The sequence below is a fragment of the Oryctolagus cuniculus genome, chromosome X (assembly GCF_051225735.1).
Source record: "Oryctolagus cuniculus isolate XC-2025 breed Fujian yellow rabbit chromosome X, ASM5122573v1, whole genome shotgun sequence".
Taxonomy (NCBI): Eukaryota; Metazoa; Chordata; class Mammalia; order Lagomorpha; family Leporidae; genus Oryctolagus; species Oryctolagus cuniculus.
The window spans coordinates 15600366-15626131 of record NC_142888.1 but is presented as its reverse complement, the minus strand read 5'-3'; the positions used below and the strand labels follow the sequence as shown (position 1 = coordinate 15626131).

Here is a 25766-nt window from a genome sequence, read left to right as displayed (position 1 = left end):
TGTTTTTAAAATGGGTTAAAGATTTAAGTGGATTTTCTCTGAAGAAGATATACCAGTGGCCAACAGGTTTATGAAAGGCATTCAACATCACTATCATCAGAGAAGTGCAAATCAGAACACAATGGGATGAGATATCATCACATTAGAATGGCTTCTTAAAAAGCTAAAAGATAGAAGAATAGGGACTCCCATATAATGTAGTTAGAAATGTAAATTAGTATAGATATTATGGAAAACAGTGTGGAAACTCTTCAAAAAATGAAAGCACTACCATATGATTCAACCATCCTACACCTGAGTAAATTTTAAAGTAAATAAAATCAATCTGTCAAAGAAACATCTGCATTCTCACATTTATTGCAGCATTATTCACAATAGCTAATAAATGGAAACAACTTAGGTGTCATTCACAGGTGAGTGGATAAAGAAAATATGACACATAAACACACACATGCACAAATTAAATATCATTCGGTTTCTAAAAAGGAAGGACCTGTTTCCATTTGTGTCAACATGGATGAAAGTGAAGGACATGAAGCTAAATGAAAAAGGCACAGAAAGACAAATATTACATGACCTCACTGATACGTGGAATCTATTAAAGTGAGACCTGTAAAAGCAGAAAGTAGAAAGCTGGTTGCCAGGAACTTGGACTCAGGAGAATGGGAAATGGTGGTAGAAGGGTACAAAGTTTCAACTACATAGTATAAATTCTGAGGATCTAATGTATGGCTAGTGACTATAGCTAATAATACTGTTTTGTGTACATGAAATTGGCTAAGAGAATAGAGCTTAAATGTTCTTACCACACAAGAAACACGCTGATTACCATGTGAGGTATGGATATGCTAATTAATTCAACTGCGGTAATCAAGTCAGAATAAATACTTACATGCATACTAAGGGTCATCAAAAAGTTCATGAAAATGTTGATCATGCAAACTATGCATGGATTTCAAAATTTTTTTTACCAAAATAAGCTTGTTTTTAAATTAGCTTTTCTAAGAATTCCCATGTATTGTTAATGCTCCTTTTTCAAAGCTATTGTTCCCACACTGTACTGTCATCCAACATAGCTCAGCTTTGTTCTTAAAATACAATTCTTAGGAGTTTACAAGTTGCAATCAAACTACTTAAATGTGTAACTTTTATTTTCTTTCCAACATGTACCCTATGGAGGTAAAGAGAAAATGGGCCTTATTTTCTCATCTGCTTTCAATAAAATATTGATTGTAAACCCCAGTGGAGGGAAGCCCTGATGGCAGTGAGTGGGCACATTATCTCCATGTTCCCCTGACCAGACACAGTGCAACTCTCAGCTGTGTCTCGCAGTCTACCCTACATTACTATTAATAGGGGAAGTAGATGACCATGTCCTGGAAGCTCCCAGGGGGAGGAAAGGCACTCCACTTATGTGGCTAAGGAAGACTGTGAAGTAACTAATGCAATGAATACAGAGAGTGGACTCTGCCCTGGCTTTCGAGCAAAGCAAGGTCCTAGAAGGAAGGCAGGATGGCACTGGGCTTATTTAACTTGTTGGCATAGTGCACATTTCTATAGTTCTCTCCATGATCAAGTTACTTTTGCCATCCTTCCCCCACAACACTCTTTACCCTTCATAAATACTTTTATTGAAGGAAATCTGAAGTGTGGCAGACATATGGGTCATTGAATTTTCAGTTACCCACTGAATAACCCATCAAATACCAATTATGTGTCAGGCTTAATACCAGGCCCCAAAGTGATGCAGGAATGACTCATCATAGAGTTGATCTCAATATGTCCTCATGCAATTGCAAATACTGAATGAGATAGATTCACATGCAGATAACTTCCAGTATGCTAAGGACTATCCTGAAGTTTGAAGCACATTTGAGGCAACACAGGAGAGATGACTAACCAGCTCTTCAAGGCTTCAGGAGAGTGTAGCAAGAACAGCACTAGGCATGCATAAAAATCAGGGCAAAACTTGAAAAATCATCCTGTTTATTTCTTTCTAACTGTATGCTGAAAGACGGCAATTTTCTGCCTTGAAACAAATGCATGAATGAAACATCAGAAACCTATGCATTCCAGGTTCTTCAAAGTTCTGGTGTGTAAGTCCTTGAAAATGGTTTCCTCACATCCATTTTTCTTTATTTATAACTGTATAATAAGTACCGTTGGTCAAATAGATATTGTGGTAAAAAATTTGGAATGGTGTTACAATGTTGTCTGAAAGTACATTAAAAATGCAGGCATATGGTTATAATGGCTTTATTTCTAATCCAAATGCTTTATAACATGCCTCATTTAGGATTAGATTCATGCCTGGCATGAATTAATGGGAAAAGCTGTTTCTGAACTAGCCAAGTGTAACAGGTGGTCTGGCAGGCTCAGTTAAGGGGTTTCTCTGTCTCACTGCCATGGAGGGTGACCTCTGGGTAGATTTTCAGGCCCACCTGGGTTCCCCAATATCTGCAACAAAGGGTTATTTCAATTGGTGGTTTAGAAGGCATTAAAAACCCTGCTGGCAGAGAGGGAAAAAAAAAACACTGTGAAAACCAGTGGACAGGGTTAGTGAATAAACTAGTAATGTTTTTGGGTGTTTGTGTCTACACATGCTCTCCCAAGGAGCAGAGTTCTACAGAAAGCGCAGATTCACATCCTGGGTTTTCACAGCAGCTTTTGAAGAAAGTGCAAGGTGCATCACTATGCATCAACTTGGAGGGACAAAGCCAATGCCGTCTAAGGCTAAAAACTGTGGCCTTTAGGGGACTCACACAGTCCTAGGGTGCAACTTAAAATTCTGTGAGAAGTGGATGAATAAACACTCATCACCTGAGAGAATACACATCTCTGAATTTTCTGGCAGTCAGTCTAAGGCAGTCTTTCTAATGAAGCCCTAGAAGGCTGGTCAAGTTTCCCTTGTGCCTGAGAACAGATTTATCACAGTGGAAATTAACCCGAGGTGTTAGAATTAATTAATTAGTATTAAGAATGTTGAGAAGCCAGCCTAATGAACTCATTCAAATTGAAGACTATCCATTTGTCTATGTATTATGTATTATGATTGTGAACACTTAGCCCCAAGATATTTACAGGGAAAGATGATATACTTGTTTTCAATAACAGAGGGGGTCTCTTGTATAACTGACACTGTCTTTTCTACTCTCAATTGGATGACCAGATTAATGATCCAGGCTCCACTGTTTGCTCCTTTCTATTAGTTGTACTTCATACCACTGTTTATTCGTTTAAAAGGCCACCTCAAAGCTCCAACATGTAAAAAGCTTAAAAGTCATCCTTTGAAGAAAAAAACTAAACAAACAAAAAGTCTTTGACTGCTTTTGGGCCTATTAAAGATATGAAGGCACAAAGCAAATTTGCACCTGAAATGTGGACAGACAGGCAAATCCAGGATCATAGCTTACAAGGTCTGGTACCTGACTAAGAAGCCACTAGAAACACAAACTGATAGAATGTGTAAGTGGTCATTTGGATGAATTTCTGAAAGCTGAATGTGGACCATGAGAATAAGAAATTCCTGGGGCTCCCATAGTTTTCTGGGTTTTGCCTTTAGGAAACTCATCACACCTGTTATCACAGTGAAGCAAGAGCCAAGATAGATAGCCTTGTGGTTCTGGTTGGAAGAAAGGAAAAGTAAATACTGTGCAATATATTCTGAGTGCGATTGTTCTCCATAACAATCGCCTACTTTGGTGGGCAAAGCAGCTTTATTAGAGCCCATCACACCTGGAAGAAAGGCATTTTTTCCCAACTTAAGCTTTCTCTCTAGGCTTCCTATCTCACCTAAAAGAGGAAACTAAAACAAACAAACAAACCAAACTTGTGAATGCCAAAGCCCACAGAGATGGACCCACTAAAAGAACAAGAGTTCATTTAAGATTATAGGATGCCTCTCCACCCCTACACTTTAACACCAAACCAACAAGACCACAGTATAATGACAATGGACTAAGCTGAAAGAACTAAAAGTTGCAACTCTGTCTAAAGAGTTCTTCTTAGGGAAGACCAAAGAAGGCAAGGGGGGGTCAAAATAAGGACACCAGAGGAAACTGAAGCCTGGGACATCTATAGCTATAGAACACAATCAATACAGCCCAACTTGTAGCCATTCTGACATCAATCCTCACATTGAAGGCCTATTGACCTCAGTTCATAAAACCCAAAGCAAGACATTTGACTTCTTGACAAAAATTGCAAAGTATGCCAAAAGTGAAGATAAAATAGTATGAAGAGTCAAAAAAAATGCATCAGAACTAAACTCAAGATACGTCACAGATGTTGGGATTATCAGACAGGGTGTTTCACTATGAATAATAAGCAAAGGTCTCTGCTAGAAAGAAACAGCATTCAAGAACAGAAGAGTAAAGTAACCAGAGAAGGAAACTCTTTAAGAATCAAAAAGAAATGCTAGAAATCAAAATATCTAAAACAGAAATAAAGAATATCTTTAATGGGCTCATCAGTAGACTTGACACAACCAAGGACAGCCCATTGATTTTCAGTAAGTAGAAATTCCCCAAACTGAAATGCTCTTAGCATAGAAAAAAGAATGAAAAAAAAAATAAGGAATGCAGTATATCAGGATTGTCAGTTTAAAATCATTTGCTACAGGATTTAACCATACAATTAATACCTATTTAGAGCATCTTCTAAAAGATTGCTAAAATATGAGTGAAAAGATATTCACTATAACAAATCAATAAATCCTGATCAGCAGACCAAACATTCTAATTGACAAAATGAATGACACTATTACACAACAATGTGAATGTATTTAATGCCACAGAAACATTATATTTAAAAGTGGCTAAAATGGCAAATTTCACATTATTTATATTTAGGAAAATTTTAATTTAGAAAATGACAGAAACCATAGTATTCACTGATAGAGCTGTCCCATTTAGAGGGATCATCACCAGAATCTATATTGCCTGCATACAAATAAATAACTGTGTGTCTGGAAAAATAATTTAAAGCAAATTTTAAAGAGATGGAAATGTCAAGTACCTTGATCATAATAATCATGTTCACTATGTATATCAAAACACCACACATTACAAATTAAATGCATCTATTTTCAATTAAAAATTTTAAGATAAAGTAAATTTGAAACTACAGAATAAAATATCAAGTAAAATTGATATTCCCAGTGATTAGTAGACAGAGTATTTCTTAAAGAGTGCTTTCATGGATTGATTTATAAAGTGATATTTATTGAGCTTCTTTTATGCGATAGTCACTTTCCTAAGAGATCATTGCATGATATTTACAAGAAAAAACTTAAATTATATATTGTGATTCCACTTATATGAGATACCTATGGTAGTCAAATTCATAGGGATAAAAAAAAGAATGATTTTTGCCAGGGGCTAGGAGGAAGAGAGAGTGGAGAGATGTTGTTTAATGCATACAGAGTTGCAGTTTTGCAAAAAACCAAGTTCTGGAATAATGGTTGTGGTAGTTGCACAACAATGTGACTATAATTAGCATTTTTGAATATACACTTAGAAATGGCTAAATGCGTTATATACTTTATATTAGCAACTCTACACTGCTGTAAGAGCAAACTTTAAATTGCATTATTTAGTTGAAAGAAGAAGAAAATTAAAAGGAAAAAATTAAGAATGCTTTAGGAAAGCTTTGTGATTGTAATTAAAAGAATTGAGAATATGATTTTCCATTTTAATAGGGCAGCAGTCTGGAGCACATATTTTACATGGATTAAAGAGAATTTTAAACACTAAATTAGTGATTTTTTTAGAGACTAAAGAGTATTACATTAAAAGAAGTTGTAAAGTCATAACTTGGTATGTTGAAGACAGTTTTACATTTGGTTATTAATAATGAGAATTGTTACATACTGAAATATATTAGACTAAAAATATGACACTACAAAATTATAGCTTGGAATTTTTCCCACTTTAAAGTGGGAGAAGTATCTAGGGACTTTAATTTTCTTAGCAAGAATTACTGTATTCTACATAATTCTGTACATAATGATTTTAAAGTATTCGTCTTTAATGTTTTAAATACTTCTGACAAGGTGAAAAACAGGGTTTCAAAATTGTTTGCTTTACACAATTGGCATGGCAAAAATTAAAAAGCAGACAGAGGTGGGTATCTGGCCTAGCATTTAAGACACTGGTTAAGATGCCAGTGCCCCACCTCAAAGTACTTCAGTTTGATATTCAGCTCTGGCTCCTGACTCTAGCTTCCTGCTAACGCAGACTCTGGTAGGCAGTAGTAATGGCTCAAATAAATGGATCTCCCTGGTCTGAGTTCTTAGCTCTGGACTTTAGCCTGGACATTTGGGGAGTGAAACAGTACATGGAATTCTGTTTCTCTTTCTCTGAAGAAATAAAAATTCAAGAAAAAAGCGTAACAAAAATGTTAAGTGTCAGTTAAACTTAAAGAAATCAAATTTTCATCCAGATGCATTTAAAATTCTGCAAAAGCACTCTTAATGCCTAGAAAGACACATGTGTAACAAAAATAAGTTTTCCATTTTTATGGGAAATAATTTACTTTGCTTTCTTTTTGTTACAACTTCTCTAATAAAGAAGGATATTTTCATGTCTTTACCAATTTTAAGGACAGAAAAACCTACAAATAAATAACTACTGGTTTCACTTTCCTGCCACGAATTCCAATTGATGGTTTCCAGGGCTATAACGGTCTATTCATTTTTAAGAGTTTTCATTTATGATGTGATTTATTGAAAATAGGAACTTTGTAATAATATTTTGGAAACCCCTTGAAGAATCAAGGTAAACAGGTGACTGCATTCAGTGTTCATAGTCTTTATTTCTCATTGGACTTCCATTGCCACCTTATTTTCATAGCAATAATCTTTTCTATTTCTATTAAGTAAATCATCACAAAAGTTTAGACATACAATTTATCTCAAAGAATTTTATTTTATTTGACTTACATTAAAATATCAAGAGTGGATTATTTTTATGTTCAATATTATTTTGAAGAACTTAATTGGAGAGAAAATCAATATACTCATTGATGCTAAATGAGTAAAGTCTTCATGCTATAAATATTTCATATAAAATATGTCATTTTAAATGTTATATTTAAAGCATAGTTTATATTCATTGAGGAAATATTCATAGATTATCATAGCATATTGGGATAGTCATAATATAGAAACCAAGAGACCATTTGCACATGTGGGTAAATTTAACAGTTATAGTTCTAATCTCTTCCTTGAAGTTATTTAAACTGCTAAATCTGTATCCAGCTGGTTCTTAAGGGCAAATAGAAACTTGTGCAACCTCCATATCGCCTACAGTAAAAAAGATGACAGCCCCAACTTGCTCATTACACATTATTTGCAGATACTGAATGATCATGCTGTGCCCCATAAATATATATAAGTATATATTACTAAAAAATTTCACTTTAAAAAATAAGAAAAAAATGAGAGCATTGAAAATCTGTCCAATAACTAAAAAGCTGAAACCAGACTATCAAAACTAGTCTCAGAAAATATTAAATATGTTTCTTGTCAGCATAAAATCCAAAGCATAATATGAGAAATTAAACATTTTAAATGCTTTAACTGCTCTCTTTGTTTGCAAGTTGGCAAAAGCCAGGAACAAGTTAGGGTCAAAGGACAGGTGTTTCGTTTCAGATCTCATTTGCCAGACCTGCAGCACTAATGAACTAATGGTGTCGTTTTGACTTGAAATGGAACAGGCATATCCCCATAGACTGTAGAAGGGAAGGGGAGAGACAAATTCATTAGGAATCAGAGAGGAAAATGAGCGTGAATATGATTAATGAAAACGCTCTATTTTTTTATCCTGGAATTTTGCAGCATTTATTTTGAAATCTGAGAAGAATGCCACACACAGTGATGTAAATATGGAATTAATCCTGTTTCTCTTGTATTTTAAAGACAATTTGTCAGTTGTATCTTATTTCTAGGTTAAAAAAAGTACTCTATCCAGATTATTGAGCACAATGAAAAATAATAAATGTTAGGGTTTTACATTATACTTGTTTTACCTAATATGTAGACTCTTATCTAAATAAAGTATTCATTTAATGTTGTTTACTGAAATGCAAATTCTCTCTAAGAGCAATATCATGATGGTATTAAAGAGAGGCTGCTGTTGAAGAATCTGCTTGGATTCCTCAGATAGTTTAAAATATAGATTCAAGAAAGAATGTTGCATTAGAGGGCCTTTTGGGGTACCATGAAACACTAAAGTCTTTTACGCCATGCAATAAAAGAACTGCCTTTTGAACATTGCTTTTAAATTCATGCCAGAATAAGAAAGAAATATTACTGAATACTTTGCATGATCATTTTTCAAAGTGAGTTACACAGAACATTTAATTCACATGATATTATTCAATGATAGATATAAAAGTATTCTACAGTCCTATACATTTAAGAAATAATGGGTTAAACAGATTAAACAGGATTTCTTAAAGCTTTTAATAAATTAATCCAAATGGCTAAGCGTAATGTATGTGTGGGAGGGTGAGAGAAATGCTATGTAGCATTTAATTAGTTTGCTAGATCAGGGAACCTTTTTTTTTTTTTTTACAAGAACATATCATAGGTTTAGAATTTAGTTGATGCTGCTGAAGATCAAAGTAAATGCATATATTATAAAAATAGGCCAAAATAGTAATTTGTGGTGAATAGCTTTAACAATATTTCCCAAAAACTTAAGTGTGGAATTATGCTTCCCTAAATTTTCCATGATTCCAAGATGATCCTTTTGGGGAATCATTTTGAAAAATTGGTTAGTCTCCCCTTTTATGTCATTGATTATCAATGGGGTTACTTCTGTCATTTTAAAACAGACAGTTCTTCATTTTATGAGACTCTGCAAAACATAATGAGGCTTTGGTCACTGCCATCCTAGAAACATAACGTCAATGAGCTTTACAGTTGAGGAATCACAGAAATAAAACATATTGAAATGTAAATTATAAAAAATTGCACTCACAAGTTTAACATGTTACAGAGAGCACATATATAATTATAATTTTTAAAGTTTCTGGGTGATTATGTAGCATCAAAATTGGTTATATTCACATTTACTGATTTTTTTTAATGTTTGAAAGTGAAAAGAATACTTATGACTTTTTGGATTTCTGCTGTCAGGCACTACTAGTTCTGGCTGTAGCCCAAAAAGCAGACCACATGTTTTTAAAACACCAAGCCAACAAACACCATTCCTCCATTTCAATGTCACTAAAGTAATGAAGGCGACCACATGAGGTGGGAACTCTGTGCCCATCTGGGGAGTGAGGTAATCACCTCTGTTGGACCTATGACTAGATGGATGACATAAAATCAGCATGAAGTGTAAGTTTTGTTACTGTCCTTAAGCTTCAGTTTCAGAAGCAAGGATTGACAGCAATATAGGAGAGTTGAAGGTTCCAATTCACGGAAATGGGAATAACACGTTCATTTTTTTTTCTTTTAGGTATTTCTGATAACTAAAGTGAATATAATATACTGTGGGGAGCAATCCGGACTGGACTGAGTTACTGGAATTAAGACTTATTCTATGCATCTGCTCTCCCACAATATGGCGCTGGGAGAGAAGTAAACAGCTTCCGCACAGCTGCCTCCAGTTCAGCTAATAAACTGTAGGACTTGCTCCTGATTGGAGGAGAGCAGCGTACTCGGCGTGTGGGCAGCCGAGTTAGGATTGGCAGAGGAGGACTATAAAGGAGGAGAGAGACGGCATGCACCGGGAACATCTATGGGGAACATCTAGCTGAAGGAACACCTGTGCAGCCCCCCGAGAAAGCCGGCCGGCGGTGTGCCGCTCCCCTGCGGAAGTGGGGAATGTGGCCAGGGGGAACTGCCCTTCCACGGAGGTGGAAGGGATAGTAGCCAACCCGGGAGGAACCAGCAGCAAACCCGGGGAGGGCCGAGCAGACAAAAGAACAGCGCAGGGTCTTGTGTTGCTCCTCCACGAAGAGGGGGAGCGACAATATACCTTCAGTTACTTTGAAGGTGAGAAGAGGTTGCTCGAGAAAACAATGAATCACATGTGGTCATGGGAATGGATTGAGTACGGTTTTTAGAGACTGGGGAAAATGACAGGAGTAATTTAGTGAATCTTCTGCAGAAATTTTGAACTACAATAGGGGTCCATGTGCCTGGATATCTTAGCTGGTTCTAAACAGAATCAATGGGATGTCCCTTGCATATACATGTATGTATGTGTTTTATGTCACATTTGTATAGGTAGCTATTTTTTTTTTTCACAGAATGCAATTTCCTTACAGAGGAGACAGGCTATTTTACTGTTCTGAAAATATTTATTGACAAAGACAAGCTTAGATGCCTTGAGATGACTAAATGCAGGACTTAACAGGTGCTAAGAGTTAATACCCAAATAGAATAGGCTGAAAGATGCCCCTGCCATCCATTGCCCTTTTTCTTTAGGAGTTATTTATAACTATGTCTATAGCTATGTATCAGAGGAAGCAGGGGATAGTCAAGCAATGAGTACCTAGAAGGCAAAAATATAAAATTAAATCCTTTTAGTCTAGATACAGTTTCTCAACAGCAACAAAATCTTTGTAATCAGGGATTATCCTGTGCATTAGAAGCAAACCTAGCCACTAGCCATGAGATACCACTAGCATCCTCTCCCCAGTGTGACAACCAAAATATGTCTCCGGACATTTCCAAATACCCTCTGAGAAGCAAAATTGCCAACCCTGGTTCAGATGCACCAGGAGTTCAAGGGCAATACTCAGAAGGTAGAGAAACGGTGACTTTGTAGTGTGAGTAACATTAATATGGAGACATTATATAGAACTGCTATGTACTTCGTCCCTACAAAGAAAAGGATGGTTTTGTTCACCAAAAATAGTTACAAGAATGTTCACAGCAACTTTATTCATAATTATGAAAAAGTAAAGACTACTCAAATGCTCATCAACAGTAAGACGGGGTTGCTGCCATGGCATAGTGAGTAAAACTGCCGCCCACGGCGCCAGCATCCCACATTGGCACCGGTTCAAGTCCTGGCTGCTCCACTTCTGATACAGCTCTCTGCTGTGGCCTGGGAAAGCAGTAGAAGACAGCCCAAGTCCTTGGGCCCCTGCACCCACACAGGAGACCTGGAAGAAGCTCCTAGCTCCTGGCTTCGGATAGGCCCAGCTCTGGCCATTGAGGCCATTTGGGGAGTGAGACAAGGGATGGAAGATTTCTCTCTCCTTCTGTCTGTAACTTTGCCTTTCAAATAAATAATTTTTAAAAAACAATGTTGACTGATTTCATATATATTTTTCATATATAGTTTTATGAAATTCAAAATATATGTATAGCATCAGAAATCACAGTGGTGATTTTGAGGAGGGAGAGGAATGTTTAAAGCTCTAGTTTTATTCTAAGTGTGTCCGGGTTTGAATCATTCAAATCAAAAGCATCAAAGTAATTCAGAGGTACCTAAAGAGGACTCTAGGAATCGTTCATAGATGTGACATTTTGCTCTGTTTATTTGTTTCTTGTTTTTAACTGGAAGCAGCTCCCAATCAGGAGGCTGAGTCTTTTTTTTTTTTTAAATTTTTTTTTTATCTTTGACAGGCAGAGTGGACAGTGAGAGAGAGAGAGACAGAGAGAAAGGTCTTCCTTTTGCCGTTGGTTCACCCTCCAATGGCCACCGCGGCCGGCACACCACGGCCGGTGCACCGCGCTGATCCGAAGCCAGGAACCAGGTGCTTCTCCTGGTCTCCCATGGGGTGCAGGGCCCAAGCACTTGGGCCATCCTCCACTGCACTCCCTGGCCACAGCAGAGAGCTGGCCTGGAAGAGGGGCAACCGGGACAGAATCCGGCGCCCCGACTGGGACTAGAACCTGGTGTGCTGGCGCCGCAAGGCGGAGGATTAGCCTAGTGAGTCACGGCGCCGGCCGGGAGGCTGAGTCTTAATATCACATAATCATAAATAATTATTTGCTAAGTAGGTAAAGTAGATATCAAATACACTCGGCAATATTTACAGTAGTATTGGATAAAGAAGATTAGAGCCTATTACTACACACAGGGAATTACAATTTAGTTGTGGAGATAAAATTATTGTGTAGGAAATGATTAGAGACTGATTCAGTGCTAAGCTACGTGTTACTCTCCACGGGGATCCAGAGCATCAGAAAACCTGTAGTGGACCATATATCCTGAAGTATGGGTGGACAGCAAAACAAGACATGAAATGCAGTCCAGGGACAGAAACCGTGGGAGAAATAGTATGGAATCATTTGAGTATAAGATAGAGAAAAGGGGCTGGCTCTGTGGTATAGAGGGTAAAGCTGCCATCTGCAGTGTGGGCATCCCTTGGGAGCGCCAGTTTGAGTCTTGTCTGGGTCCACTTCCGATCCAGCTCTCTGCTGTGGCCTGGGAAAGCCATAGAGGATGGGCCAAGTCCTTGGGCCCCTGCACCTATGGGGGAGACCCAGAGAAGGCTCCTGGTTCCTGGCTTTGGATTGGCCCTTGCGGCCATTTGGGGACTGGACCAGGGGATGGAAGACTTCTCTCTCTCTCTACCTCTACCTCTCTGTAGCTCTGCCTTTCAAATAAATAAATAAATAAATCTTAAAAAAAAAAAGAATGAGAGCACACGAGTGATCATAACTCAACAGTAGAGGGAGTGTTTCTGAGATGCTAATAGGAAATGAGGTGGGCACAGGGCGGGGTATCTAAAATTATAGGATTGGTTCCAGGAGGATGTATATAAAACACCTAATTCAGAAAACCGACATGAATCAGAGGAGGAAATTGTACAAACAAAAAATAATTTTATAAACCCCTGAGGAGCACATTAGCTTCATCTGAAACCGAATTACTCCACAAGCCCCGTGGTCCAAGTATAAGGTTTTCATTATGTTTGGGGTAATACAATTAGAAGTGCTTGCTATAGAGTGCATATCTGCTGAAAGTGAAAAGCTCCCGCTTAGCACCCTGGTCATAATGACGGGTTGCAAGGACTGTGACCCAGAGCCCTGGCTGGAGAGCAAGTGGAAGCAAATGAAGCCGAGAACTTTCCCAGGCTGATGAAGAGCTGATAGCCCAAGTTTCTGTCTCACACTATCTGGATTAATTTCACTGGTGAATGAAATAGGTAAGCAGGCTGCTTGACTTAGTTTAGGCTTTCCATCTACAATAAATTCTGACTATAAAAGTGTCTAGATGACTAAAATGAGCGTTTCGTATGTGCGTACTATAGGCATTGGTGCGTGTTGTTATCCAAACTGGTAACTATACTGTGCCGCAAAACTTTATCAGAGGTTGTTTCATTTAGATCAATTAAAGAAAATATATTCCATTTGCAGACTTTCTTTTTGAAGAACAAAAGGAATTCACAAAATCTGAAGCGCATTGCAAAGCAAAGGCAGCTGCTTGGGTGAGCTCCACCCACCACAGTGATGTAAAACTGCCCAGAAATGTTATCTTGTTCATGATTTATATGCTTTTCTGTTAGAGGTCTATGTGTTGACTAAGATTTTTACAGCAATTCTACCCTTCCAGTAAAGTGTATTCCAGTTGAAAAGAGAAGCAAAGATTATATTTTTAATCAGAAGAACAGTGATAATTTGGGAGGAAATGAAATTGTTTCGGGAAAACAAATTTTTAACAAACTGATGCGGTGGGTATTTTATTATAATGTAAATCACATTCAACTGTATGTTAAGTAAACTTAAATAAAGCTGTATTTATTTTCAGTTTACTTTTACTAAGTGATTGCTCCTGGGATGGCTTCTTTACAAAATGATATATTTTCGATATTAAAAATCAAATAATAATATTAACACTGCACACACACAAAATAGCAAAAAGAAATCAGGTCACCATCATCACAGTGCATCTCTCTAATTCATATACAGAGACGAAGATGTGATTTTATAAAATAAGATCATATTAAATATAGTCATATATCTCAAATATAGTTAATGACTATTTGTAAATAAATAAATAATATGAAGTGAAACAATTGCTAGTTTAGAAACTTTTAAAAATTAACAAAGTAGCAATCAGATGTTCATTTCACTGGAATTCTGAAATCTTAAAATAAGTATCGTAATTTTAAGTGAGACTAATTCTTGCTGTGAAAATGAGAAAACGAGCTTCTCCCCCTCTTCCTATTGTTCTAATTTTATTACAACTCTGTCTTTATTTTTATTTTCAATTTTACATTTATTAGTATTCAGTGCATTTCACCAATTCTTTTGCCATGTGTTCAACATTCCTGAGCTTTTAGGTTTTGTTTATTTTTATTTGATATTGGTTGTTTGGATTTTATCAACCAGTAGGTCTTTCACTCCCATCAAAGGATGCACTAAGATCGGAGTGCTTGTTAATCTAATATCCTTTTATTTTCTACATTTACTGTTTCCTTCCAGTGTCCGAGATTGTAAAGGGTGTGGGGAGCAACTCGGACTAGACTGTTACTGGAATTAAGACTTATTCTACGCACCTGCTCTCCCACAATATGGCGCTGGGAGAGGAGGAAACAGCTTCTACACAGCTGCCTCCAGTTCAACCAATAAGCAGCAGGAGCTGCTCCTGATTGGAGGAGAGCAGTGTACTCGGCATGTGGGTAGCAGAGTTGGGATTGGTGGAAGAGGACTATAAAGGAGGAGAGAGCCAACATGCACCAGGAACATCTAAGGGGAACACCTGTGCAGCCCCCGAGAGAGCTGGCCGGTGGTGTGCCGCTCCCCCGCGCAAGTGGGGAAAGTGGCAGGGGGAACCGCCTTTCCACGGAGGTGGAAGGGACGGTAGCCAACCCGGGAAGAACCAGCAGCAAACCCGGGAAGGGCCGAGCAGACAAAAGAACAGCGCAGGGTCCTGTGTCGTTCCTCCACGAAGAGGGGGAGTGACAAAAGGGTAGGAAACAAGTCACTTCCTCTGATACCTCTGTTCTGAAATGCTCCTTCTTTTCATAATTGAGGCAGATGGTTCATTATGGGGCCTATCAGATACTACAATTATGTAACTTCTCTTCACTGCTCTACTCGTTTTTGGTTTACCTTCTAGTTCTGATGGACAACAGCCCTAAATAAAACTTCTAATAAAGGATTTCATGAATGACAATATGGTGTGATTTTGCACGCCTGAAAATGTGTCTTTATAACTGTAGTATACACAGGTGAAGTCTTAAAACAATATGATTTGGACTTGTTTTTAACTCTGCCAACATTTCTAGTCTCTTTAGGAAAACTGAAAACAACTTTAGGATCTATATAATAGAGAGAAAGTAATAACAGAGTTTTAGGAAAACTATGTACTCCAAATGTCAATTCTACAAAGTACATATAATTGTTTATATAATAAAAGTATATGAAAGGTATATATTACTTACCTTTCCTGATTTCCCTGACTCTTACTCAACTACTCAAATCTTTTCCTAGACCTTACCTACACATGTAACTGCATTTAAATTTCAGTAATTTTCACTTTTAAAAATTATTTCCTTTATTTATCAACCTAAGAAACGTGTAGAAAATTTGTTTCAAAATTTCTCATTTCAAAATATATTTAGAGTTATCAATTTCTTTAAGAAATAATTTCTGAAATTAGATCCTGAAATGCAGGAAATATGAATTTGCATCCCAATAACATGATCATATTTTATTCTGAAAATGTTTTAAAATTAATATCCTGACCACTAACAACTTTCTTTATAATTTTATTAAAAATTACTGCACAAATAGACATCAAACACTGACATTTTTCTGACAATTTCCATATATTTTGCTCCAATATTATAAAATGATACAACTTTATTCTATTGTGTTATTTCCTTTCTCCTGAAGAATGTGAATGGGTCTATGTGGAGAAGCCATGCAATGAATAGATTTTTCTTCTCCATATCTCATTTATAAAATCAAAACAGATATTACTTCTAAATATCACTTTTCTGAAATGGTACTATTTATAATCCATTAATGTTTCCCTGAAGTGATCTTCATTTTCATTTATGTTAATGCCTCTTTGTAGTACACCATAAACAGATTTCTTTTATTTCCTTTTGAAAATGTGTTCTCTTAAATTCCTAAAAAGCAGGGGCCAAATTCTTTGAAATATCATTGTAAAGCCTTTAGCACAATGCACAATCAAAAAGGCTTTACTGCTTAGGGTAACGATAATGCTGTGCTCTCAAACAATTATCAGAGCTAAAGAGGCTCTGGAAAGGCATTGAGCTAGCCACTTAGTTCCAGAGGTACTGTACTACGCTGAAAACAACCCAGAAAAATGACTGCATACCTTTTGAAAAGTCTGCACTGAAAAGCAAGTTCACAGCTTTTTCTGAGTAAATAGCCCATTCTAACATTCTCAAATCATGACAACCCATTTATTTCTAATGTAAATGCCTCTTGATATGAGAGAATTTTCTATTGTTTTTATTTTTATAACCTTCATATGATCACTTTTCCTCCTCAAATACCAGCTGCTATTTAAATATTTCATCAAGATCCTTTCTCTATGTGTCTCAAGTATTCCAGAAGTAGAACTAGAGATGAGAATTTCTGCACAAGTGACTTTTTTCCTTTAGAAAACAGTTTGGCAGTTCCTCAAAAGTTAAACATAGAGTTACCATATGACCCAGCAATTTCAAAGAGAAATTATACCATATGTTCACACAAAAACTGTATATTCCCATTCAGAGCAGCATTATTAATAAAGGGCCAAAACTGAAACAGGAGCAGGCACTTGACCTAGCAGTTAAGACGCTACCTGGAACACAGTGCCTGAGTTCCAATCCTAGCTCTGCTTCTGATTCCAGATTCCTGCTAATGTGTACCCTAGAAGGCAGCTCAGGTACTTGGGTCCCTGCTATCCACATGGGAGTCCCAGAATGCATTTCCGGCTCCCAGCTTTGGACTGGCCCAGCATTGGCTCTTCCGAGTATTGGGAGAGTGAATTAGTGGATGGAAGCTCTCTGTCTATGTCTGTCTCTGTCTCTCTGCCTTTCAAATAAATACATGTCTTAAAAAAGCAAAAACAACCTACATGCCTATCAAATGATGAATGGATAAATAAAATCTGATATATCCATGCAAGGGAATGTTATTTGGAAATAAAAACAAATGCAATATTAGGAACTTCAAAAAGTTCATGGAAAATGAACATTATGAAAAAATTATGCATGGATTTCCAAAACTTGTTGAGACCAAAATAAACATATTTGCTTACAATTTCCATGAATTTTTAAAGTACAAATGGAATTATAAAATAAATTTTCTTTGAAAATTGTGAAGTTCATGCATAGGTTTTCATATTGTACATTTTCCTTGAGCTTCCTAAAGATCCCTACACATATGAATTTAAAAAAAAAAATTTTGCACCAAAATACAGTCATCTTTAAATTCTATTTTCCATGAATTTTTATGTTGACATAAATACAAATCAACAGCATACTAACAACAACAAATGTTACAAATCAATGGATAACCCTTGAAAATACTGTTAATAGGCTAATCACAAAATATCACATTTTGTATCATTCCACCTATACAATGGAAAAATTTTTACCTGTATCCAAGCAAAGCTAGCTCAGGAAATTAAATAAAGTTCAACTATCCCATACATATTTCCAAAGCCTACTGAACATGCCTAGTTCAGTCTTCAGAATGTTTGTTCTTCTTCGCTTTGTGTGCGCCACTTGCAACTTGCTTTTTGATGATGTTTGAGCTTCATTATTTGGCCCCAATCTCACTGACTTTCCTTTGTATCTTTCAATGTCATTTTCCTAAGTAACTGATTGTCATTTTCAAGAACAGATGGGAAATCCGAGTCTCTGTAGTCCTAAGTTTTCAGTGACTATAAAACTTTCATGTTTGTTAGAACCAAGATACAAATTAGATTAAGATTGGAGTGCACCTAATCAGCAAAGTAAGAATAATAATCTCTAACATACTGATTAATATGAAAAGTAATAGTAACTGTAAGGAATATGCATATAATAATTAAAACTAACACTGGATATTTAAAGTGTCAAACTACGAAATGCATGCTTCTTTTAGCTCTAAAGTAATTATATAAGCACAATCTGTTATTGTCTCTATTTTACAGATGAAGCAACTGAGATTTTGAATAAATAACTCCTCCAATATTCCTCAGCTGGTAGTTAAAAGAAATCATAATCCACTTGATGTTTCTGAGCCTAGAAACAGTGTTCCAGTGAAGGCCTTAATATAATTATGGCTGCAACCATTCTGAGTGCAGCCTGGAATACCAGAGAGACTGATTCTGTAGCTTTCTGCTTCGGCACAGCAGCAGATTATGTGAGGCATTTTCCAGCATACCCTTGGAACTCATCATCTGCACACGTGCAGTCCTGTGCCTCTGAAATGTCAACTTTTGTCTAAAGGAATCCAGTAGGGCAATGGAGCAGTCTGGAAGGGCCTAGAATTAATTTGCACGCCCCAGAAACCCTCAATCAGTCACTTATGTGAGTCAGTGTGCAAATACCTCAGCCCTACTCTCCTTGGACAGGCTAACTGGGAGCTGTGTATTCTACCGTCTCCCAGATGTGCTCACCAGAATGAAGCTTTACCTGCAACAGTGGTAACCTGCTTGAGAATATACCCTCTGTGGGATGCCTTCTGCACCCAATATTTCCTGCTATCCTCTCTCAAATAAAGCACGGGCACTTGAATCCTTATCTAAGGACCTAGGGTCTGTTTCTGAAGGAAACAAAACTAAAGTAATCAGTTAACGCAGTGACACTAAAATGTACCTTGATTTGGGTTTGTCTGATATTTTCATATTAATTAAAGTCAGGTTATACAGTTTGAGTGGGGGGGAATCTATATCTTTCTAAGAGAATTGCATCTGGAGGCACAGATGACTTTTATTTTGAATACTTAGTTTGGGTTCATTTGGGATTTATTATTATTTATTACTTATGGATTGAGAAGAGATCTAATTTCTCCTTTTTCCAATATCCTTTATTATTGAACTCACCTGTGCCCCAAGTTATTGGCGATACCACTTCTGCTATATATTACAGTTCCACAAGTCCTTGGGTCTATTTCAGGACTGTTAATTTTATTTCATCTGTCTGTCGATTCATATGCTATTAACACGGTTAATTATTAAAGCTTTGCAGTAATTTCAGCATCTGGTATGTCTAGTTGCAATTAGAGGTTTTTTTTCTTTCAGTTTTTTCTATATAATTTTGTGTACTATTTTTCCATTTTAATCCTATTTTCAACATGCCTAACTACCTGGAAAAAGCATGTTTTTTATTTTTCTTTTTTTTTAATTTTTTTTTTTATTGATTTTTTGACAGGCAGAGTGGACAGTGAGAGAGAGAGAGACAGAGAGAAAGGTCTTCCTTTGCCATTGGTTCACCCTCCAATGGCTGCTGCGGCCGGCGCACCGCGCTGATCCGATGGCAGGAGCCAGGTACTTCTCCTGGTCTCCCATGGGGTGCAGGGCCCAAGCACTTGGGCCATCCTCCACTGCACTCCCTGGCCACAGCAGAGAGCTGGCCTGGAAGAGGGGCAACCGGGACAGAATCCGGCGCCCCGACCGGGACTAGAACCCGGTGTGCCGGCGCCGCAAGGCGGAGGATTAGCCTAGTGAGCCGCGGCGCCGGCCGCATGTTTTTTATTTTTATTGAGATCATATTAAATTATAAACTAATTTAAGAACACCATGTATCTTAGTGGTGTTGAGATGCCCCATTGAATAACAGGAAATCTCTGTTTGTTCAAATCTACTTTCATGTCTCATTTACAGATGGGTATACAGTTGCTTATGGATAGGTTTTCTACATTTTTTCCTAGTTATATTCCAATCCTTTTGGTGCTTTTATGAATGAAATTTGCCAACTTATTCCCATTTCCATCTCTCCTAACTGGATATTTGCATGTTATGGCTGTTAGCTATTGCCTTTCAAATTTATATGTTGCTAATTTAAATTATTTCACTGTTTGAGTTAGATTTACCAATTATTATTCTCTAGAGTATTCTAGGTACATTATCATGTTATCTATAGAGAGAGGGAGTTTCCCTTTTTTATGCTTCTTTTTGTTTTTAAGATTTATATATTTATTTATTTGAAAGAGTTACAGAGAGAAAGAGAGAGAGAGAGAGAGGTCTTCCATCTGCTGGTTCACTCTCCCATATGGCCACAATGGCGGTAGCTGGGCCAATTGGAAGCTAGGAGCCAGGATATTCTTCTGGGTCTCCCATGTGGTTGCGGGGGCCCAAGCACCTGGGCCATCCTCCACTGCACTCCCTGGCCACAGCAGAGAGCTGGATTGGAAGAGGGGCAACCGGGACAGAATCCGGCGCCCCAACCAGGACTAGAACCAGGGGTGCCGGCGCCGCAGGCAGAGGATTAGCCTAGTGAGCCGCGGCGTCGGCCTAATCATCTTTTCTTTCATCGCACTCTGTGAAGATTCATTTAGTGCCTCTTTCCTTCATTAGACTTGTCTACATGCACAACTTCCACGCACGGTATAGTAAGACCTTTAAAGTCTCTGTCTGCTGAAGATGATATAGAGCTGCTACATCTAGCAAAGGAAGATGTGACTCCTTTGTCTCTGCTGATTCTCACCAGGAAAAAAATGACCAGCTTCAGGCAAGGCATCAAGGCTTTCGATATGAGCTAGCAGAGAAGCACAACCAATATATCAAAGCCATTCGATGGTCAAAACACATCCTTATTTCAAGCGTTCCCTTGCATCTCCCTTGTTCACATCTCTCCCCCAGCCCTAAGCCTTGCTGTGTGGTTTCCTGTTGTACACTATTTCCCCACATTCCCCATATATTCACAGCAGGCAGTAGCCTCACATGGGCCAATGGGTAGTTGACAAGTTTCCTTGCGGGGCTTAGAGCTTGAAAGGACATTGCATTCTGGATTCTATAATTAAAAAATTACCAAATTTGTTCAAGATAAAGACCATATCCTTGCATAAATTTTAGGGATTAGGAAGGTGCCAACCCATAACATAGCATCCTGCCTCAGCTTCCCATGGCTTTCTGGATAGGATATGCTTTCACTAGAACCTTCAGGGATTGTTGGTGAAAGCCCTCTACTTGACATCTTCCTGGTATTAAAAACTAATGATATAATTTGCAAATATTTAACCCTTAAATTCCACAGCTCTCAAACGCCACAATTTCACAACAGTTTCAAATGGTTGAAAGTCTTCATTCTTCTAAAGACTGTTTTGAACTTTAAAAGCAGTTAAAATTCGTTGAGAATCAGATTCAGTAACAAATTAAGTAGTATATTGGGTAAAACCATTTTTGGCCCAAAATGTGGTTTTAACCAAAAAGAAGAGTCTTTATTTTCTGCTTCATAAACTGGTCTGTGAAAGCAATTCTACAAGAGCTTGTAGTGCATTTGATAATGAATTACTGGAACAGAGTCCACCTTCTTTGAGATGACCCTACTGATTTGGGTGCTTACATTTTACTTGATGTGTTTAGGAAAACAACAAAAACCTGAAGGCAATGATGTCATTTGTCAATTTACAATAGCAGCCCAAAGTTAAGCACTATTGCTATTATTCATGTTAGTGTTCTATGTTTCCAGGTTTATCCTGGAAGCTGTATGAATTCACACAAAGCTGGCGACAATGATAATTACAGTCATCGTAGAAAAATGCAGAAATCACAAAGCAGAAATTTGTCTTTAGTGGTCACTTTGAAAGCAACATTATGCTACTCTCCTTCAATATTCAGCTGCTTGTTTACAGTGCCCCAGTGTAATGACTCACAGATTTAAGTCATGCTTCTGATGAATTTATATTGGATAAAAATATCAATAATATTTTTGACATCTGAAAACATTATGGCCTCCTGGTGCTAACGACATGCTGTGTTCTTACACTGACTGTATAAAAAGAGGAGGAAGAATAGACCTTCCCCGTGTACACCTCAGTTCAGACCTCTGGCCTGGTCTGTCTTGTGAATGAGGGGACATGGAGTTGAGGGGAAAAAAGAAAACATTATAACAATCAATAGTGTGTGAAATTCTGTTTGTTCATGTATTCTTTTCATTTCTCTCTTACACCTTGTACAAAAATGATACTTAATGAAGAACCTAGGCCAATATAAGTAATTCTGGTGATAATAAACAAAAACTATTGTCAGAGAATAGAAAATTTGCCATAACTGAAATAAGAGTATTTTAGAAATCTTGCAGTTAAAATATTTAGGCTGACGTATGGATGCATGTGTAATTGCATATTATATAGAGTTTAAATCAAAGATGAAAATTCACAGTATGCGTGTCTCTAGAAAGTTAATAAATATGCATGTGTATATATACATATACATACAGATATGTCTCTTGCTAGGAAATTAAGAGTTCTTATAAAATAGTGAGTACCTATCAAATGCATGGCTTCATTCACTTAAAAAATGTGACCTGGTAATATTTTAAAGAACAAGTATTCAGGAACAGACATTTAGCACAGCAGTTAGGATGCTACTTGGGATGCCTGCATTCCAAATCAGAGTGTCTAGTTCAAGTCCAGTCTCCTTCTTACTAATGCATACCCTGGGGGGCAGCAGGTGGTGGCTAAAATACTTGGATCCCTACCACCCACATGGGAGACCCACATTGAGTTTTAGGCTTCTGGCTTTGACCTGGCCTATTCTTGGCTGTTGTTGCAATCATTTTGGGAGTGAATAAACAGATGGGAGATTTGTCTGTCTGTCTGTCCGTCTCTCTCTCCCTTTAAAATAAATAATTTTTAAAAGTACAAATGAAGTTAAATGACCAAAAGCATAGAATATGTCCTACATTCTATATTAGGAAACACTCAGAAAACAACATTTTAATGGTGACTTATCACAATAAATTTCAAAACATTATTACTAAGATTTCTATATAATATTAGAAAGGAAGAAGGTTTTTTTTTATAGGATTATCTTTGTTCTCTTCTAAGAAAGAGGCAGAAAGGAAAGAAAGGATAACTAGATGAAAAGGTGTATGGACAAATAAGAAAATGGGGGCATTAGGGACCATTTTCTTCTCATGGATATATTTGAAATAAATTTAGCAAAGAAATAGCCATTTTTTATAACATGCACTGTTAGAAGATCCAGAAAATCCAATAAATTAAACTGTCATAGAATATCAACTACAACTTTAGAAATGTGTGATACTTAACTAATGGCTGAGAAAATTATATTTAGGGACAATTTGAGGATAAAGTGTTGATCAGGTTCTAACATAATTTACTATGTTGTATTTTAATTTTTCTCAAGTTTCATTTTCTGCCTAGCATGTAGGAGAAAGTGGTACCATGGCCGGCGCCACGGCTCACTAGGCTAATCCTCCACCTGCAGCACTGGCACTCCGGGTTCTAGTCCCAGTTGGGGTGCTGGTTCTGTCCCGGTTGCTCCTCTTCCAGTCCAGCTCTCTGCTGTGGCCTGGGAAGGCAGTGGAGGATGACCCAAGTGCTTGGGCCCTGCACCCGCATGGGAGACCAGGAGGAAGCACCTGGCTCCAGGCTTCGGATCTGCGCAGCACCAGCCGTAGCGGCCACTTGGGGGTGAACCAACGGAAGGAAGACCTTTCTCTCTGTCTCTCTCTCTCTCACTGTCTAACTCTGTCTGTCAAAAAAAAAAGTGGTACCTTAAAAGTAGATAAAGTTGTGGGGCTGGCACTGTGGCATAGAGGGTAAAGTTGCTGCCTGCCACAGCGGCATCCCATATGGGTGCCGGTTCGAGACCTGGCTGCTTCATTTCCGATCCAGCTCTCTGCTATGGCCTGGGAAAGCAGTAGAAGATGGCCCAGGTGTTTGGGCCCCTGCACCCACATGGGAGACCCGGAAGACACTGTTGGTTCCTGGCTTCGGATCAGCCCAGCTCCGCCCATTGCAGCCATTTGGGGAGTGAACAAGTGGATAGAAGACCTCTCTCTCTTTCTCTCTGACTCTGTCTCTCTATAACTCTGCCTTTCAAATAAATAATTCTTTCTTTTTAAAAAAAATAGATATAGTTGGGGAAAGCTACATTCAATTATTTTTAAAGACATAATTAATGATGGTCTAATTTTATCCATTAAAATCAAATTTTACTTATCTTTTTATTATTCGGAATTATTTCCAATTTCAGTCTAAAGTGATTTATCAAATTTTGAGAATAATAACATTACATAAAGTTTTGGGCTCAAAGATGTTTATGCTTTCTCATTTTTCATATAAAATGTTGTACCTGGGAAAGTGGACAGTGTTTATGGACATAGAAGAATTATTAGGAGTTATTTTGCTCAGTAGATTTCACATTGAGGATGTACAATATATACTAAAGTACTAGAAAAAACTAAAATTGTTTTCAGGAGACTATAGCATATTAGCTGTTTACTGTTATCCAAGAAGTACATATTTAGTGGACCTAAAGCTTAAATTACAATGCCACAGAAAAAGATTATGAAGTCATAAATTCCCTAGAGCAAAAATTAGATCAAAATGTAACAAAATAAAATTTGTAATAATTCTACAGTCAATCTGAAAAACTAAAATTTCAACATAACTTGTAATAAATCCACAGTCATTGGGGGGGAAACAGAATATAATATAGAAGCAATAATTAGAATAAATTCTTAGAATTGATTTAGAAACCCCAAAGTTATGATAGAAACATTAGAAAAGAGAGTTTTTAACAAGCTTTAAGTGTGAATTAAGTAATCTTATGACTAGCTTAAGATAACTTCCAGTCCAGGCATTAATTATTTTAGATCATAATTTTACTGGTGCCTAAAACTGTGTCATTGCAAGGACCTTCAGCATAAACCAAAGTTTTAACATCTTCTAAATGTCTATATGTGTATACAGATGACAAGCTAAAATGAAACTTTTCATATGAGTATAGGAAATATTAATGGGCGTTAAAACGGAATTTACTTATGGCAATAAAATGCAGAAATCCTACATGGCAAGCATATGCTTTCATGAATATGGACTGATAAAAATACAGCACACAAAAACAGATACTACATGTTCTCCCTTATATATGGGAGCTAAAATATTCAAAAATAATTAAAATAAAAAGAAAGAGATCCTGTGTGTATTAGTTTTCCAGCAAATATAGTATTTTGTCAAACTCCGCATTAAGGGGCCAGTGTTATGCTGTAGCAGATTAAGCAGTGAAACCGGCATCCCATATAGGCGTTGGTTTGAGTCCCTGCTGCTCCACTTCCTATCCAGCTTCCTGCCAATGCACCTGGGGAAGCAACAAGAAGATGGCCCAAGTCCTTAGGCACCTATACCCATCTGAGAATCCTGGCTTCAGCTTGTCCTAGCCCTGGCCTTTTGGGGAGTGAATCAGCAGATGGAAGCATCTCTCTCTCTTTCTCTCTCTCCCTCTCTCTTCCTCCCTTCCCTCCCTCTCCCTCTTCCTCTCCCCCTCTCGTTCTCTCTGTGTAACTGCCTTTCAAATAAATAAATAAATCTTAAAAACAAAAAAACTTTGTTTTAAATCTTTGTCAATCAAATTGTTAAGAATAATATACTACTATAATTTTAATGAGCTGTGAGTATTTTAAAATTTACTGTATGAGTGAAACAGACATTTTTATTTGATTTTTTATAACCCTTTCATATATTCCTGCCAAATTATGGTCTTTTTAGACTTTATGTGCTGAACTCCTTATTTAGATGAGCACTAAGCCTCTGATTATAATGTAAATTAAAAATGTTATCTCAAAAATAAAAAAAAAAAATGAACTACAACAGAATCTGAATCCTTTTCAGTACAATTGGTTCCTTTGAGGGAATTATAGATAGTGAACAG

General features: G+C 37.3%; 1 protein-coding gene and 1 non-coding gene across 2 annotated transcripts in view; one reads left to right on the top strand and one right to left on the bottom strand.

Moving 5' to 3' along the window:
• The window catches only part of IL1RAPL1 (interleukin 1 receptor accessory protein like 1), a 1400814-nt gene that overhangs the window by 385533 nt on the left and 989515 nt on the right, over nucleotides 1–25766 (bottom strand). The gene's annotated exons all lie outside the window — the stretch shown is intronic.
• LOC127485051 (small nucleolar RNA SNORA51) lies at nucleotides 21816–21947 on the top strand. The gene has a single exon (XR_007912252.2). It is a non-coding gene; the product is annotated as a small nucleolar RNA SNORA51 (small nucleolar RNA).